The sequence below is a fragment of the Thermobia domestica genome, chromosome 12, assembly GCF_964235325.1.
Source record: "Thermobia domestica chromosome 12, izTheDome1.hap1.1, whole genome shotgun sequence".
Taxonomy (NCBI): Eukaryota; Metazoa; Arthropoda; class Insecta; order Zygentoma; family Lepismatidae; genus Thermobia; species Thermobia domestica.
Window position 1 is genome coordinate 146,860,373 of NC_137465.1, and position 17,882 is coordinate 146,878,254.

General features: G+C 36.9%; 1 long non-coding RNA gene across 1 annotated transcript in view; it reads right to left on the bottom strand.

Annotated features, from left to right (window-relative positions):
• LOC145665798 (uncharacterized) overlaps positions 1 to 17,882 on the bottom strand; it is a 951,267-nt gene that overhangs the window by 782,225 nt on the left and 151,160 nt on the right. The window lies entirely within an intron of this gene.

Consider the following 17,882-nt stretch of genomic DNA (forward strand, 5'->3'; position numbering starts at 1 on the left):
GTGGCTGCTAAATTTGTACCCAAGTTGTTGTCTCAGGAACAAAAAGACACCCGTTTTGACGTTGCACAGGACCTTCTGGACACCACCAACACTGATCCTGGGTATCTGAATTCCGTGATAACTGGAGATGAGTCATGGGTGTACGGGTACGACCCAGAAACAAAACAACAATCGTCTCAATGGAAGCATCCCGATTCTCCAAGGCCGAAGAAAGCGCGGCAGGTGCGAAGCAAAATCAAGGTGTTGCTGACTGTTTTCTTCTATGCCCGTGGAATTGTGCATCACGAGTACGCACCGGAAGGACAAACATTGACAGAGGAGTACTATCAAGATGTTCTCAGGCGATTCCGTGACGCAGTCCGGCGCAAAAGACCAGACATGTGGACAGCGAAGAACTGGCACGTCCATCATGACAACGCCCCAGCACATTCATCCCAATTGATCCACACGTTCTTAGCCAAACATGGAATTACAACCGTTCGCCAACCTCCCTACTCTCCAGACCTGGCTCCTTGTGACTTCTGGTTGTTTCCAAAATTGAAGACGCCTCTGAAGGGATCCCGTTTTGAGAGTAGAGAAGACATAATGCGGAACACGACGACGGAGCTGAACAACATTCCAAAAGAAGACTTACAGCGGTGTTTCCAGCAGTGGAAGGATCGGTGGGCTAAGAGTGTGGAAGCACAAGGGGCCTACTTTGAAGGGGATTAGAGTCCCAAATCTGTCAGGTATTCGCAACTATTTTTCTGGCCAAAGGTCGGATACTTTTTAGACAGCCCTCGTATAGCAGGAAGTTCCTATTTTTTAACATAGGAAAGCGAATGTATACCTGTATCATTCCTATCTTCTCGTATTGCTCACTAGCAGTTCAGAGATTGAATGAGTCAATGGGTCGGTGGGGGTCAAGTGGGTCAACAGAACGTGACCAACTGCGACCCACCACTCACCGTGAATCACTCTGATCCACTGCCCACTCTGACCTACCGACCAACTCTGCTTAGTGCATTCTAGACAGCATTTTCTGAACACTAGTGAAGTTGTCTACGTTTTTCAATGCCTCTATTTTTCTTCCTTTTCCATTTCTTCCTGTTTACTTACCTGAGATGAGTACGTCTAAGTAAAAAAAGAAAAAGAAAGAAAGAAAGAAACTTCAGACACTTTTGAATATTGATATTTGTAATTGTAATAGTAGCAACAGGAGTTGCTACTTGACTTTTGAGATACAGCCTGTGCGTTTTTAGAGAACTAATACCCTATGATATTTTAGAATCACCTGTGATATACTTTATATGAATTATTACAAAAAAAATGATTGTAACTGTGTGTGCGTGATGATCACAGCCAAATGGCAAAGCCAAATGAAATGACTTTTGGTATGTAGATAGGACCCAATCCCAACTGGGATGTTATCATATCGCTTTCATTATAATACATATACTAAGAATGGATTGGGGGACCGAATTTTTGCGAGAAATTGAGTATCAAGCCGTTCAACTTAGGGGGCTGAAATTCAGTATATTAAGTCTTTATTAAAAATAAGCAGAAAGTGTTCTAGCATTTTTCAAAAATTCTCTTTCATGAGGGAGGAAATTCCCAAATACCATATGGGAATTTGGTAGTGGGTTGATTTGTAAAAATAACCGAAAACGATCATAATTAGTGAGAAACAATTATTAAATGAGAAACAAACAATGCAATGCTTCACATCATATATCCACTGCTTTCTATTACAATAATTGCTGAAGCTTATGTTTATTATATGGAGCGTCCAGAGCACAAGGCAATCAAGTCATAAAATTGTGAGGAAAATAACATAAAATGTGTACTGTAAGCTTAATTTCTTCGATTTTAAGTTTGCATGATATGCTTAATTATATGGAAAGCTTTACACTTTTTTCTCCTTTATCTTGGTCTACTACACCTTTATCTGAGACTTTCGAATTTTATCCTATTTTTCACTGAAAAGTATCTGTAATTCAACAAGGAAATAATTATACATGATAATTACGAATAAATTGAAATTCATCGTAATTTGGCCCATGACAAACACTTTACTATTTTATATCGTGAAGGTCAGATCCACCGGTATTGTCACAGAGCGATGCTTGCGCGATTGATAATAGAAATTCAAACTCAGATTAATGATAATTTCACAGCCTCGTTTTTATTACAAGTGTAAACTCTTTAGTCAATTGAGAGGAGGGCGTGGATCATGGGTCAGAATTGATGACGACGGGTTTTGGTGGGTCAGAGTAGGTCATAGTGGGTCAGAATGGTTCGTGGTGGGTCGGAGTGGATTATGGTGGGTGGTGGGTCAGAGTGGGTCACGGTGGGTCTTGGGTCACGATGGTGGAGGATCAGTAGGTCGTTGGTCAAGTTTTCATTGACCCACACCATCTCTGTGGCAGGTGGTGCCACTTCGACAACCACTAGTAAACTTCTGTAATAGTTACGAATTCCTCCCCTTGACAGTGCTTAACTCAATTGGTAGAATGATTGAGTCACGGTAGCTAGGAAGAAGAGGCTGATTCACAAAACACAAACTAGAAACAACATGCGTTTGGTGGTTGTAGTGTTTCTTCCAGGCATAATTTCGGCTGCATTCCAGACAAATTGCTTTTGTCAATATATCAAACTAGTGTCCCAATACAGCCTTCCCATATTTTGATTCCCCCCCCCCTCCCAGACATACTCTTTGGAAGAAAGACTGGGTGGTGAAGCAAAAAAAGAACAAATTATTAGAGCACTGGTGTAATGTTAGGACCTGTACAGCAGGCGGCCTTGTCAAGGTTTATTGGCCCGCCCGCAGATTCTGTTCTTTTTTGATTAAGAGAGGTCAAATTATGTGTTACGGCGGTTTTGTACGGTAGTCCTAAGTATTCATTATGGGTGAAACATAGCAGTTATCAAAATATAAAATAATTTTGTATTTTAACTTTACGCTCAGTTTGGTGTAGTTTAAAGAAGCACACTGTTTCAAAAGCTGTCCAATATTGGCTTTCTCTCAAGCAATTTTTTTTTTTTTTTTTTTGTTAGTATTTCAATATGTACGAACGGTGAAATCAAGGGATTTCAAGAAGATAAATCAAAAAGTGTTTGTAATGAAAAAATGAAAGTGTAATTGCAGTTAACAGTGAGCAAAACAAATAGATTTAAAATTTTTATGATACTCCTTACCCTACCATTCCCAATTTAGTAATTTGTAATTAATCCCTCGTCAATATTTTTCATTGCAATATAAGTAAGTAACTATTGTGAAAAAATATATTTCTGTTTTAATTGTATATCCTATAGCTATGACCTGTAGGCTAGAGACTGTCAGGATGAAGATGAATGAAATTGTGGAATTAGGAAAGTGGGAGGAAGCGAAACAACTTCAAAAAGACTCACTCACGGTGATTGTCCACCAGAAAACCCACATGGAATGAGCTGAGATCGAACCAGGAATACCAAGAAAACTTTTAATCTAGGAAATTATTAGTGACATTGAAAGAAAGGTGTAAGATTTTAATAATAATCTTACATTGTACAATAGAAGTCTACATATTCTTTTTATGCTTAATCGGTATATTTTAATTTTGATTTCTTTAAATTCCCTTATTTTAAACATCGTTTCAATTAGGAATCCAAATTAGGAAGACTCAATAGCCAAACATACATGTAAATATGGTCTACAAAATAAATAATAAATAAAACATAATAAAATAAACACTGACAATTGCAGAAATATCTAATACTTGCAATTTTAATGCGCGTTTTCCTTCCTAAGTGGAAATGCATTTCTGTCACTTACTAAAAAGAAAATCATATATTCACAGAAATTTCGGCATTAAAATTAATAGTTTTCCAGTACATGGTGCATCCTTGATGATAAATGACAAATCACTCCAAATATTAATATTTATTAACTGATGTCTAGAAGGGTAAAAAAAAAAAAAATCTTTAGATTTCATGCTTCTTTACAGTGAAGCATCAGACAAAAATGCATGGTCACTGAAAATTGAATTTCTGTCTTCTGTATTAATTTAAGAAATTGCAACAAAATATCGATCGTCGGAGAAGATAGGTGCTTCTGTACCCTAAAGAAAATAGACTTCTTTTCGATCACCATGACAAAAGAAATGCTATCTGAGTTAGCGGTGTACTCTATTTAGAGAGGCTTAGTGCACACTATTCTAGATTTCAATTAGGAGGGAATAAAAAATTTCGCAAGTCGAAAAAAACAAAGAATAAATTTTCATTTTAAATAACGTATGGTTTATTTAATAATTCTGTTTAATTTCGCACATGGGCATTTTTCTTTTTCCGTAACGCCCTCATTTATGCATTACAGTACATGCTCTATATATAAGGAACTTAAAAGGCAACATTATGCTGAGAAGGAGAATCCCCCACAAGGGGGGCTAAAGGGGATTACTGGGTGTAACTCAAAAATTTTGAATAGCAACCCCGATCGTGTGGTACCTCGCTGGAAAAGTAATCGCGTATAGAGACCAGACCGTGTCCACAACAAACTCTAAAGTCTAACGTTGGAACGACTGCACAATACACATACCACACAACTAACACTATAACAGTATTGCAAATACAAAACATGCAAATTGAACTGAAACCGATAGAAAAGAGAGTACCAAACTATTATTGAAAAATCTGAACCCTCCGAGGCTCGAACCCCGGACCGCACGTGTACTGAACCAACACTTTACCATTGCGCTACTGTCGAACTGCTACTCTTACGGACGAGGAGATGTAGTTCATGACGACGAGTTGCCCGTGGTGGCACTTTGGTGTTGGACACACGTACTTTAGCAAAGCTACTCTCTTTACTCGTGTACCACTATCAGATGTGCTTTTCCGACCAACAGTGCGCTACATTACAACCCGGAACAGTAGGTCTGAAGGACGTAGACGTGTGTTTGTGCTGGTGCGTTTGACCATCCTACATTGCATACATAATGTGGTCTCTTGAGCAGAGAATTGAAATTGTGTTACTCTTTGGTGCTACGGATCGTTCGTACAGTGCAACAGCACGGTTGTTCAATGAACAAAATGTGCGCAACCCAATTAGTGTTTCTTCTGTACGCCATTTATTAATCAAATTCTTTAAGACAGGCAGTGTGACCAATGCCCCAAAGCCTCGAAATCCTAGTGTTGCTACGGAAGAAACACAGATACGTGTTGGCGGAGCTGAATGTGCATCCTCAACAGTCCATAACAACTGTGGCTCAAACGTGTGGTGTGTCACGCACAACGACATACAGAATCTTAAAAAAAAACATACCTTCCATCCATACAAACTACATATGGTCAAGGAGTTAAGTGAACATGATCCCGATATGCGTATCGAGTTTTGTGAGCAGATGTGTGAGGCATTGGCACGTGGGAACATTGTGCTGACAAACGTGTGTTTCAGCGATGAGAGTACGTTCTACTTGAATGGCAAGGTCAACAGGCATAACTGCCGATATTGGTGTGACACAAACCCTCATGTATTTCGTGAAGGCAACACTCAACACCCAGAGTCGCTGAATGTCTGGGCGGGTATCTTAGGTAATCACATAATCGGGCCCCTCTTCATCGATGGAATATTAACGGGTGAGAAGTACCTGGCGCTGCTGCAAGACTTTATTGCACCGTTGATTGTCGAGGCAATGGAAGAGAATCCGCAAGAATTTGGAGAGATTCCGCCCGTTTTTCAGCATGACGGCTGTCCTGCCCATTTTCACCGCCTTGTACGTGACTATTTAGATAGTGAGTTTCCGCGACGATGGATTGGTCGTCGCGACTGTTCGCCAGACCTTGCTCCATCCGACTTTTTTCTCTGGGGCTATTTGAAGACTATAGTGTTCCGCACGCAGCCGAACAGCATTGCGGAGTTGCGCCAACGCATAGTTGATGCCTGTCATTCTATACCGGAAATGACTTTTACCCGTGTTCGAGAGGAGTTCGTCCAACGTTTACATTACTGCCAGGAAGTGGGCAGTGCACACTTCGAGCATCTCCTGCATTAATGAGGTATGTTCCAAATCATACTATGTTACTCTCTGCTTACAGGTTTGCAATGTTTCTTCGATCATAGTTTACGGATGGCAGCCATGTTGGCTACGGACATGCAATCAACATGCACTTTCCAGAACAGGTCAATACACGTGATACCTTTCAAACGAGGTACCACACGATGGGGGTTGCTATTTAAAATTTTTGAGTTACCCCCAGTAACCCCCTTTAGCCCCCTTGTGGGGATTCTCCTTCTCAGCATAATGTTGCCTTTTAACTTCCTTGAAGGTTCCAAAAGATTTCATGTTTCTATCTGCCTTCGTTTCTTCTGGAGACGAGCTTTAGTGTTATTCGTTGAACGCACTTCGACCGTCCTTTACGGATGGCCGCCATGTTGGCTACGGACATGCTAGCGATTTACAATTTTCACAAGTGGTCTTTACTCGTGATTACCTTTCAAACGAGGTACCACACGATGAGGGTTACTATTTAAAATTTTTGAGTTACCCCCAGTAACCCCCTTTATCCCCCCTTGTGTGCATAATGTTGCCTTTTAAGTTCCTTGAAGGTTCCAAAAGGTTTCATGTTTCTATCTGCCTTCGTTTCTTCAGGAGGTGGACCTTAATGTTATTCGTGGAACGCACTGGATATATGGTACGAGTATTTATCTTTTGTTGTCCTAAAATAATGCAGCGAGGGTAAGGGAGAAGATTATGATGAGATGGATGACAATGATGGAATGGGAAGAAAGTTGGACGAAACGCGAGAGCTGCGAGAAAATCCACTCACAGTATTTGTCCACCACAAACCTACTTGCAGGGAGCTGGAATCGAAGTACCACAAACCCACTTGCGCCAAAGGTGAGCGCTCTACCACTGAGTCACCGAGAGGTCAAAGGTCATGAAGGAGATGTCCTATTTTGGTAGACAAAAATACCAACATACTTGACTGATGGAGCAACAAATGGATTATATACGAGTGTTGAACTAAAATAATAATAATAATAATAATAATAATAATAATAATAATAATAATAATAATAATAATAATAATAATAATAATAATAATAATAACTCCATTAGTTGAACTGAAAACAGTGACCCTTGACCTCTATCAGGTCATCTGTGCTTTTGGTTCGAATTACCATAATCAACAACTTACCGTATAAAAATAATTCAATTAAGAATCAAATATTTTACCGTAGAGACAAAAGGGCAATCCATACTTTAGTTTAAACCGAATCTCCAGTGACAGAAGAGGTCAAACGTCACGAAATTTGTATATCTTATTTCAATTACTGAAAAATACCAACACTCTCTCCTGGTGGAGTAACAAATTGGTTATGTATAAAATTTTAATTAAAAAGAAAACATTTTCATTAATTAAATTGAAAATTGTGACACCTGACCTTTACCTGATTGCCTGTGATATTTGTTTGAATAGCACAAAATTCAACACTTTACTGCATAAACATAATTTAATAGAGTAACATGTAGTTCAACATACAGATAAAGGACCTATGTAGGATTGATATGAGACTAAGAATGAGGTCAGCAATATCAAGGAAGGTCAAAGGTCACGAACTATGCGTGTTCTATTTGAGGTACTGAAAAATACTAACATGCTCGATTGATGGAACAATTAATTGATTATGTATGAAGTTTGATTTTACAAATAATACATTTCCATTAGTTGAATTGAATACTGTGACTTTGTGGAGGGGAGGGGGCAGTTAAAAAATAAGACATTTTTCTAGGCTAAAAGTCTTGAAGTTAAATCTAAAACATATTTGTGAAGTTAAAAGCTCGTATATTTCAGTATGAGAAAGCATATAAACCCTCAAGTATTATTGTTTGGCATTAATTTAACCTCGAATGTGAGATCTTTTGGGTCAAACTTCAAAAAATATTAGTAAACTTAAAACTCTCAAACGTGAGAGGGAGTGCTTGTATAATATAATACTAACTTGCTCGTATAATATAATACTACCAGCCAGTGGCGTATTTACGATTTTGTTTCGGGAGGGGCTTTGTTAACTTTCGGGGGGCAGGGGGCTTTGCCTGAAAATGTGAAAATTCTGCAAGATATTTCATATACTTTACTATAGTAAGTAACATTTCGGAGGGGCTTAAGCCCGGAAGAACCCCCCTAAATACGCCACTGCTACCAGCATTTGATTCATTCAGTGGCAGTCCTAGAAGGTTAAAACAGGGGGCAGCCAGAACCCAGACTATATCATGATTTTACTATAAACTTTCAAAAATATTTTTTTAAATAACTAAAATTATTTTTGTCCCTCAAAAACCTGGGAGCCTAGGCCCCCAGGCCCCGGGATAGCTCCGCCACTGGATTCGTTCTTAAATATAAGTTTCGTGTGTTTTCTTTACTTCCTTTTATCAGAGTTAGCATCATATAATTCTGAAGTATGAAACTAAGAGGACAAATAATAATCGAACTAAAAACTATATATATAGTTAGTTTGAATGCATGAAACGTTCCTGAGATACGTATATAAAAATGTTTCCGCGAACACATGAACCATGGTACGTGGACTTCCTGTTGTTAATAGCCCATTCACCTGTACATAAAAGGAAACTTATGACAATAATAAGCACATTCTCAACAGACATCAACTTCATAGAATACTCGCTTCAGATCTGTGTTAAACATTTTTACTGATAAAGAAATTGTAATAACAACAATATTAATTTTAGGACTATTCTCGAAGGAAGTGGTTTTATAAGTACATTACTAAAAGAAACAAATAATAATAATAATAATAATAATAATAATAATAATAATAATAATAATAATAATAATAATAATAATAATAATTTTACCCTTTGTTGTTGTATCCTAATTTAATTTTGTATTGAGTAGCACTGTTAATTTAGATGAAAGATCAACAACAACGATTAAAGGAAAACGAATTCTCGCCGAGAAAATTCACGTCTGGTTTTAAAATATGAGACGTAAGGTAAATTTTTAAAACCTAGACGAGACGACAGCTAAATTTTAAAATCCTATACGATACGAGATGTAAATTTTTAAATCCTAGACGAGACGAGATGTAAGTTTTTAAATCCTAGACTAGACGAGAGGTAAATTTTTAACTCCTAGACGAGACAAGAGGTAAATCTTTAAATCCTAGAGGAGACGAGAATCATGAAAATTTTCATCTCTTGGCGCGGGAAACCCGGGTTTGATTCCCGGCGAGAGCTCATGTGGTTCGGATTCCACGTTAATCAGTAGGTCCACGTCTCATATAGCCTCGTTGCTGAAAAGGGACGTTAAACATAAAATCAATTCAATTCAATTCAATTTTCATTTCGTTTAAGAGACGACACGAGAAATTTCTCGAGTGTCGTGGGCAAGTAAGTATTAGATCTCGAAGACAGTTTTCAACTTACATGGTTTATAAAAAAAAAACTATTAATCGATAAAGTGACTGTACGAACACAATGAAGAGCATTTATCAAAGTTTAAAGATACAAAAGCTACTAAACAATAGTATCCAATAATAAATATGGTTTAAATATTTTACGCCATTCTTTTCATGAAGCTCCCGTGGCACGGAAGAATTGTCATAACTTCCAGATGAAATTATAAAAAATATCAGAACATACATTTTGTACATAAATTTATAAAACGAAATGAGAAAAATTTTCGAGAGGGGATGAGAAAAGGGTTTCGAGGATCGAGACTAGACGAGAAAGGAATCTTCGGAGAATTGAGACGATATTTCTATTTTAAAAACTTCCTTACGAGACGAAAAAAATCTCATTTCTTATCTCGCCGACAACACTAGTCGTATCCAATAAAACAGATACACTGTGGTTCACGTGGTTTGGTTCCAACGTTTTGCACGTTAAGATTGGTTTAAAGGGGCAAGTTTTGCCAATAGATATCTACAGTCTTCGTATCTCTCTCATGTATTTTTTACTTCTCATAAAATTTCACGATTTCTTTCACAAATATCAGCCTACAAACTTCAAATTTTTATATAAGGACCTTTATAACTTTTCGACAGTAAGAATCCGTGCCGATTTTTTATTTAGAATTTTCTTCGTTGTTGGCATGGATTTATTGTTGAAATGGATATTCAAACATTTAACAACAGAACTCTTTCAACAATCGAGAAAATTCTAAATAAAAAAAATCTGCACGGATTGTTGCCTTCGATACGTTATGAAGTTCCATCTCGAAAAATTTGAAATCTCTAGGTTGAAATTTGTGAGAGAAATTGTAAATTTTCGTGAAAGGTAAAAAATACATGAGAGAGATACGAAGATTGTAGTAACATCTATCAACAAAACATGTCAGTTTGCATCAACCTTAAACTCCAAATCAACCAACGTTAATATAGGGAGAATGTGGTCAGAGTCCCTATCTCTGCTGCAAGTGATCCCTAATTTGATTCCAATCCACGTCAGATTGTAGTGTACATCATTTGTGTGTGTTAACTCGAGACAATCCCATTCGCTCCTACTTCCTCACCATACCAATTCTTCTACTATTATTTATTCCCATTTATCATTTATCCTCTTCAACGTGTAGAAGAAGACCACGTGCTGTTAAACTACAGATTTTATTTTATTTCTACTAGTTGTTCCCTCCGAACCTTCAGGTCGTTGCAAATTGCCTGCACACTAGCGACATCTATCAGAGTTTGATACGAGGCAGTGCAGCTATTGAAAACTATTAGCGCGAGTGTGCGCTATTAAGAATTAGCGCCACTGATAAATCTAGACGCCTTGCTTTTATAATAAGGTTAGGAATATCTAAATATATTTTCCTAGATCAGTGGTCCTCAACCTTTTTTGACTGAAGACACGGTTTATTGAACGTCCACGCGGCACACTTGTTTAATATTTTTATTATAAATAATAATAATAATAATAATAATAATAATAATAATAATAATAATAATAATAATAATAATAATAATAATAATAATAATAGTGAAACCTGTTAGTTTTTATAATGACTCTATGTAGCACTGAGCATTATTGCTGCCGCTGGAAGTGTTGACTGGTATCGTCTGTCTCGATATTAACTAATTATTCTTAAATTAAATTCTTCATGATTTTTAAACTCTAAAATTTAGCGACGTACACCTTAGGGGACCTTGTGACACACCGTGTCACGACACATCGGTTGAGAACCACTGGCCTAGATGTTTATTCAAACCGTAACTTTAAGGTTTTGCATATTAGTGTGACTGACCTGTTAATAAGGATTTCATCTATAAGTATGTTAACGTGAAAGTTTCTATATTAATCCAATTATATTTTACTACTCTTTATGTTGTTACTAACAGTTAACGTCACTTGCAAGTGATATTACAAGCAGTATTCATGTGACACTAAATTCATAGTTAAGGATAGGCTACTTATAGTCCAAAAAATTGTTTGAAAAGAGCCACTATTGCATATTCCTTTGTTTGTCTACCAGTGGTTGCCCACATATCTTTTTTCAAGGTTAGAGAAAGACGAGGTCATTTCTGGAGGAGTGTGACTTCAGTTCGCCTTATATTTTACATACGAGGGACAGACAGAAAGTTCCCGGAATTTTATTATAGCATTCTATTACCACAATATAAGTACAGATTTACTTAATCACCTACAAAGTAGGCACCTTTGGAACGCACACATTTGCTCCTGCGATTGCTGTAAACACCGACGAAAGCCTTCTTTTGGTATCTTCCTAAGTTCATCCGTCGGATTGATTTTGATGTCTTCTACGGTGACGATACGGGTATCGATGCTCTTCTCCTTAAAGCATTGTCACCGTAAACTAACTTTAAGGCTTTAAGGTAGATATCTGAAGCAGATTTCCCCAATTTGTATATATATATTAAAAAAACTTCATGTTGGCGCGTTGCTCGAACTGCGTCAATGCACTAACTGATCATATATCCTCTTCCGCTTAGGTACACTACTTGTACACTGAATACTATGACACGTTGAAACTTGTCATATTCATACTTAGGGAACTTAAGGAGTATACTGTATAAGATTCATTGTGATTGCACCAACAAATGCCAAAACTACAACAACATTCCTGGAACTTCTTGACTGTTCCTTGCACATACCAATAAATAACTGAGAGACTGAAGATGGTCACAGGCTATGCTGAGCCCTGGCACCTTCTAACTACGGGCATGCCGGTTCCCCGTGCACCAAAGGAGCGCTCACTACCGATTAGATCAATGGGAAGCGTGCTGATAAGTCTTTGGTTTAATAATAATAATAATAATTATAATAATAATAATAATAATAATAATAATAATAATAATAATAATAATAATAATAATAATAACAATAACATTCCCAAAGCGCGATCCATCTCTAATAGTTTCCTTCTATTGATATGAATAACTCATACCCTGTGTACGGGCGCAACACATTTTATTTCGCTTCAGATTCATTTCCGATCATAGAATTTCCAATATTATACAGTACATCGTCGGCGGCAATTCAAAACCTGCTATGTGCATTTTGCAGGAGAAGCGAAAAACAGTATCCTGGTTAGCTTTTTGGCTTTATAAAAGTGATGTTATAAGTAATATTTGATGCTGCACGTAACTTGATACCTTTTCAAGTAACTTGAGAAGGTACCAGTTACGTGCAGCATCAAATATTACTTATAACATCACTTTTATAAAGCGAAAAATCTAACCAGGATACTGTTTTTCGCTTCTCCTGCAAAATGCACATAGCAGGTTTTGAATTGCCGCCGACGACATGCAACATATCCAGATAATGTATTAATTCAAAACTATTCACAATATGTGTATGCTTCTCACTTAATTGCACTGCGAAGGGGAACGGCATTAATTGATTCAACGTGTTTCATAAGAATTTAAGATAAAATACTCAATACATACATATGACAACTGTGGCCACAATGAAAATACATTTCATGCTATAAATCAGCATTGTTCATTTATATCAAAAGTTTGAAATTATATACATGAAACTATAATATTAGTGTGCATCATTTAGTAAACAAATACAGAATAATATCAACTATCACTTGCCGGATGAATTATCTCCTGAGTATAGAAGTTCCTATTAAATTTTATATGTCTGTTATTAAAAATATGAAAATATGGAAAAAGAAATACGTTATTGGACATAGGTGGTTTCCAATCACAAATAATTAGCTTTCAATCAAAAATAGGTGATTTTCAATAAGAAAAGATAGTTTTCAATCAAAAATACGTGTTTTATAATCAAAAATAGGTGATTTTCAATAAAAATAGATTCTTTTTAATCAACGATAGATGTATTCAATCAACAAGAATTTTAGGAATGATCTAAAAAAATGGATCAAAAGATTGCGATCTTGGCCAAGAATTTTACGAATGATTAAAAAAATGCAACAAAAGATTGGGATTTGGCCACGAATTAGTTTTTCGATCAGAGGCTACAAAAGTTTGGAACGGCTGCTAATTCGAGTTTTCATATTTTTTACGGAATAAGCACATCATACTGAGTAAATTGTTAGTTTTGGTTTGGCTACACTATAGGAGTTCTCCCACATATAAGGCGTACAAGAAAATGTTTGATTCAATGAAATATATTGAATTTTTTGGGTCAGGGACCACAAAATTTTTGAACGGCCTCTAAATTAAGTTTTCGTATTTTTTGCGGAATAAGCACATCATTCTGAGTAAATTGTTAGTTTTGGTTTGGCTACACTATATGTAGTTCTCGAGATACAAGGCCTACAAGAAAATTTGTGCCTGAAATATATTGGATCTTTCGATCCAAAAATAGGTGGTTTTTAATTTTTTTTAATAGATGGTTTTCAATCTATCATACCGATAAGGCACCCTATGTTCAATGAAAATGTAACGTTTAAGATTTAGCAGCCTTTTCGAACGAAACGTAAGGATACGCAAAAATGACAAGGTTAACATGCACATTGTTGTGTGAGGTGAATACCTGAAATCGGTTTCCCAACAACACCAACAATCCCAAGCGAACAGTTTGCTGACCTGGCAACGTTGCTTTTAAATTTAACATAGAGCATCTTAATGAGTTCTAAAGACCTGCTGCGATTGAAAAATAGTACCATTTTATATTGAAATCCGCCTACTTCCAACAACTTTCTACTGTTTCCATTTTTTAGTATTTTCATTCAGAACGGAGCTGACTAATGACCCCGGACTTTTGATCCACCCGGTATAGGCTGATATGCATAGGCGGCCGATTTATGGGGAAGCTATGGTACTATAGAACCAACGATCAATTCGCCCCTATTTATAACTAATTGAAACGAGCGTTAGCGAAGCTTCTATTATTCGACTTGTGAGTCTTTGTCCGTCCATCGACTTCACGATAACACTCGTAAAACCTATCCGATTTTGATGGAACTTGGTATATACCTTCTTTCCCCTTTCATAAACAATCTTATTGTTTGGGATTGCAATTCATCAAGTATAAAAGGGGTAAAGGGGGTAAAATTTACCCTACGTCGCAACTTTACACATGTAAATGTAAGACAAGTTTCCAATATAAACTACGTAAAAAAATTTATTATGACGAAGCTTAGTGTATATATTTATATATATATATATATAGGACGTTGTGAATGTTCCTCCAACTTGGTGTTAAAATCTGCTAAGAATGAAAGTGTGAATTAACTCTCTCACACACATCCATTTCAAAAATATGCTGCACGTTAATTTTGCTTAAAAAGTGTTAGAATCTGACGTAATATGTATTGTGGTTTCTTTGAGGTTTCACGATCACCTCTGCAAGAAGTAAAACTCAATAAAGAGAAATGGATCTTCTCTCTTACTGCCCCTTCCCCTCAGAATTTCTTTTAGAGTTCCACGATACATTTTCTAAGATTAATTCGGTTTTGATATAATATAGTGTACATTTTCTTTGACTCTTTCCATAATCCCTAGTGCTTGAGATTAAAAGCAGCCGAGAATGAGCAGTGAATTCAGCCCTTCAGGGTAGAGCACTCATCTTTGGCACGTGGGATCCCTGATTCAATCCCTACCCCCCCCCCCCAGTAGGCTTTGTGGTGGACAAATACCGTGTGTGTTGATTTGCTAGGGCTTCTCTCGTTTCGGGATTTAGAATTTACATTTCTGGGCTTTCGACATCTATGGCCATTTAGCCCGTCTCGTATGACGGCTGATGTCCCTGGGCGAGCACACTATCCGGGAAATGGAAGGAAGAAAGAAGTGGGGAAGGAAGGAAGAGGCCTGGACTTATAAGTTAAATACCATCCCGGCATTTGCCTGGTGTGAATGAGGAAAACCAAGGAAAACCTCAATCAGGATGACAGGCCTGAAAAAAGTGTTTTACACTTTTTGACCGAGTGTTCCCACAGGGAATCGAACCCGGGACCACTGGCACCGAAGGCTTCTCCCATTTTGTTTCACTTTTGACATTTCACCGTTATCATCTCTCATTATCACCGTTTCCCTTCGTTTCAGTACAATCGTAGAACGTTACGCTTTGTATTAAGTTTTTTGGATGATAACTGCAAAGTATTTATCTGTTGTTAATAGGAAGGCCAAATTTTTTTCCTGAATCCGGAATCTCGAAAATTTATTTTCCGGAATCGAAAATATCACTTCCTGGAATTCGGAAAAATCCGAAATTCATAATTTTTCCGCATTTCGGGTTTTTTCCGATTTTACTTTCCGGATTCCGGAATTGGCTATTCTTAGTTGTTAACTTGTAAACAATCTAGGCTACTAATGAGTATTGAAGCCGAACTGTACGTGTTAAAAATTAGCGTAATGCTACTCAAGAATCAATATTTTTAAGTAGTTGTCTGTAGCCAAAACACAAAAAGCTCAAGCCAAGTAACTAACTTTTTTCTTAAAAAATAAATAAATAAATGTTAAATCCAGAATACACTGAGAAAAAAAAATGTAGGTGGCATACTTAAAAACGTAGGTTACATTCGTAATTCCTGTAGTTTCTGGACTTAACGTACAACCGTATATAACATCCTGCAGCAAACGTATAGCTGAAAAAGTATGTATTATACGTACTGTCTGCACAAGTGCAATGACGTCATTCGTGTGACGTTATCTGCAGTAACAAGTATATACGGAGGTAATATCTAGCTTTGTGACGTCAGGGTCGTATGTAGCATGTGGGTTAATAATGACGACATACACTGACTATCAGGACGGAGCATGATTTCAAGAAGTATGCAATATACGTTCTGTACGTATGTTTCTTGCGTTCAACCCCGAGACAGCATCTATATTGTACTTGTGCCCCATACGTACGACTAGATACAGTATACGTATTGTACGTATGTATTATACAGATTTTCCTTATGTCGCACACAGCTTGTCCAGATACAGCATACAGAATATCCGTATGCACCATACAGAGTGCATATATGTAGCTTACAGACTGTCTGCATGCAGCATATAGATTATACGTATGTCGCGTACAGGTTGGCCATATGTAATGTATAGATTGGATGTATATAGCTAATAGGTTGTCCATATGAAATATACAGATTTTACCTGTATCGAATACGTATTGCCTTCTTGTAATGTATGGATCGGACATATGCAGGATCTAGAGTGTACGTATAGTGCACCATTATTAAAGTGCTGCAACATACTGCAAAGTGCATGATACATTCTTACTGTAATGTTGTCAAATATTGTTTTACTCTGTATGAAAACAAAAATAGCTTAAAATATGGTTGATCTCCTTTGTGCCAATAATAATAAAATTAACAATACTACACTTTTCAAATCTTAGTTTGGAGCAGTGAAACTGTCCAAAGAAATGTATTTACCTGCAGGGTGTCCTATAAGTTTGGGCTTCCTGCTAATTCGTTGGAAAGCTACTGCAAAGTCAAGTGTTGAAAAGTGACACAAGCGTTAATTTTAAAATTATGGGCACAAAGCAGGGGCGGATCCAGGACGGACTTCTGGGGGGGCGGTCGGCGGTAATACTGCTACTTTTAAGAGCTCCAAACTTGTTATGGATGGGTTTATTTATATATAAAATAAGAAAGTTTCCTCTTCCGCCCCTGGCACAAAGGAGGTTAACCATATATTAAACTATTTTCGTTTCCATACAGAGTAAATCAATATGTGATATATTACTGTAAGAATTTATCATATGGTTTGCAGTTAGTTAGTTGCAGCACCTCAATAATAATGCAAAATGCACAGCCTTATACAATCCTATATTCAAACTCAAACAAGATTTACGTACAATCATTTATTAAGCTGTTATCATCCATTGCTTGTACGATATAAAGATTATTTTACCTCATTCTTTTCCTTAATAGTATCTTCTACTAAAGTGCAGTTGTTACCACAAGAGGCCTGAATAGAATTTTCCAGAAATAACTTCTCTGTACATTTTAATTAACAGGTATGTCTTTTTTTTTTTAAATGTCGCAATAATTAAAAGTGTGGTGTCAGCCGGAAACGTATTCGCTTACAATATGATTCCTACTCAGTACTCGCCATTAAAAATGAAACACCAAGAAGGAGACTGGGTAGATGCGCCAAAGTTCCCAGGCCGATACCTAATAGTAAGTGCAGAATACTCTTAAACGTTCGCTGTATTCGCTGTGTGACAACGTGGTGACAGCGGAGGCGTTGTGCAGCCATCGACTAAACATATTTATTCTTCCCTGCTATAGACATTCTGCAAATTTGGACTTTCCTGGATGCATCCTTCTTAGTGCAACATTTTAAGGAAAGAGCAATTTAACAGTCTCATACATTGCTTAAAGAAAGAGCAATGATTCTCAGAATTACTCGGAAGATATATATACACAATAATTTAAAACGGTTATTTCAAACTTTGCAATTCAAAGCACGAAAAGAACTATAGATAAAGGAACACTGATTTTAGCCAAATAGT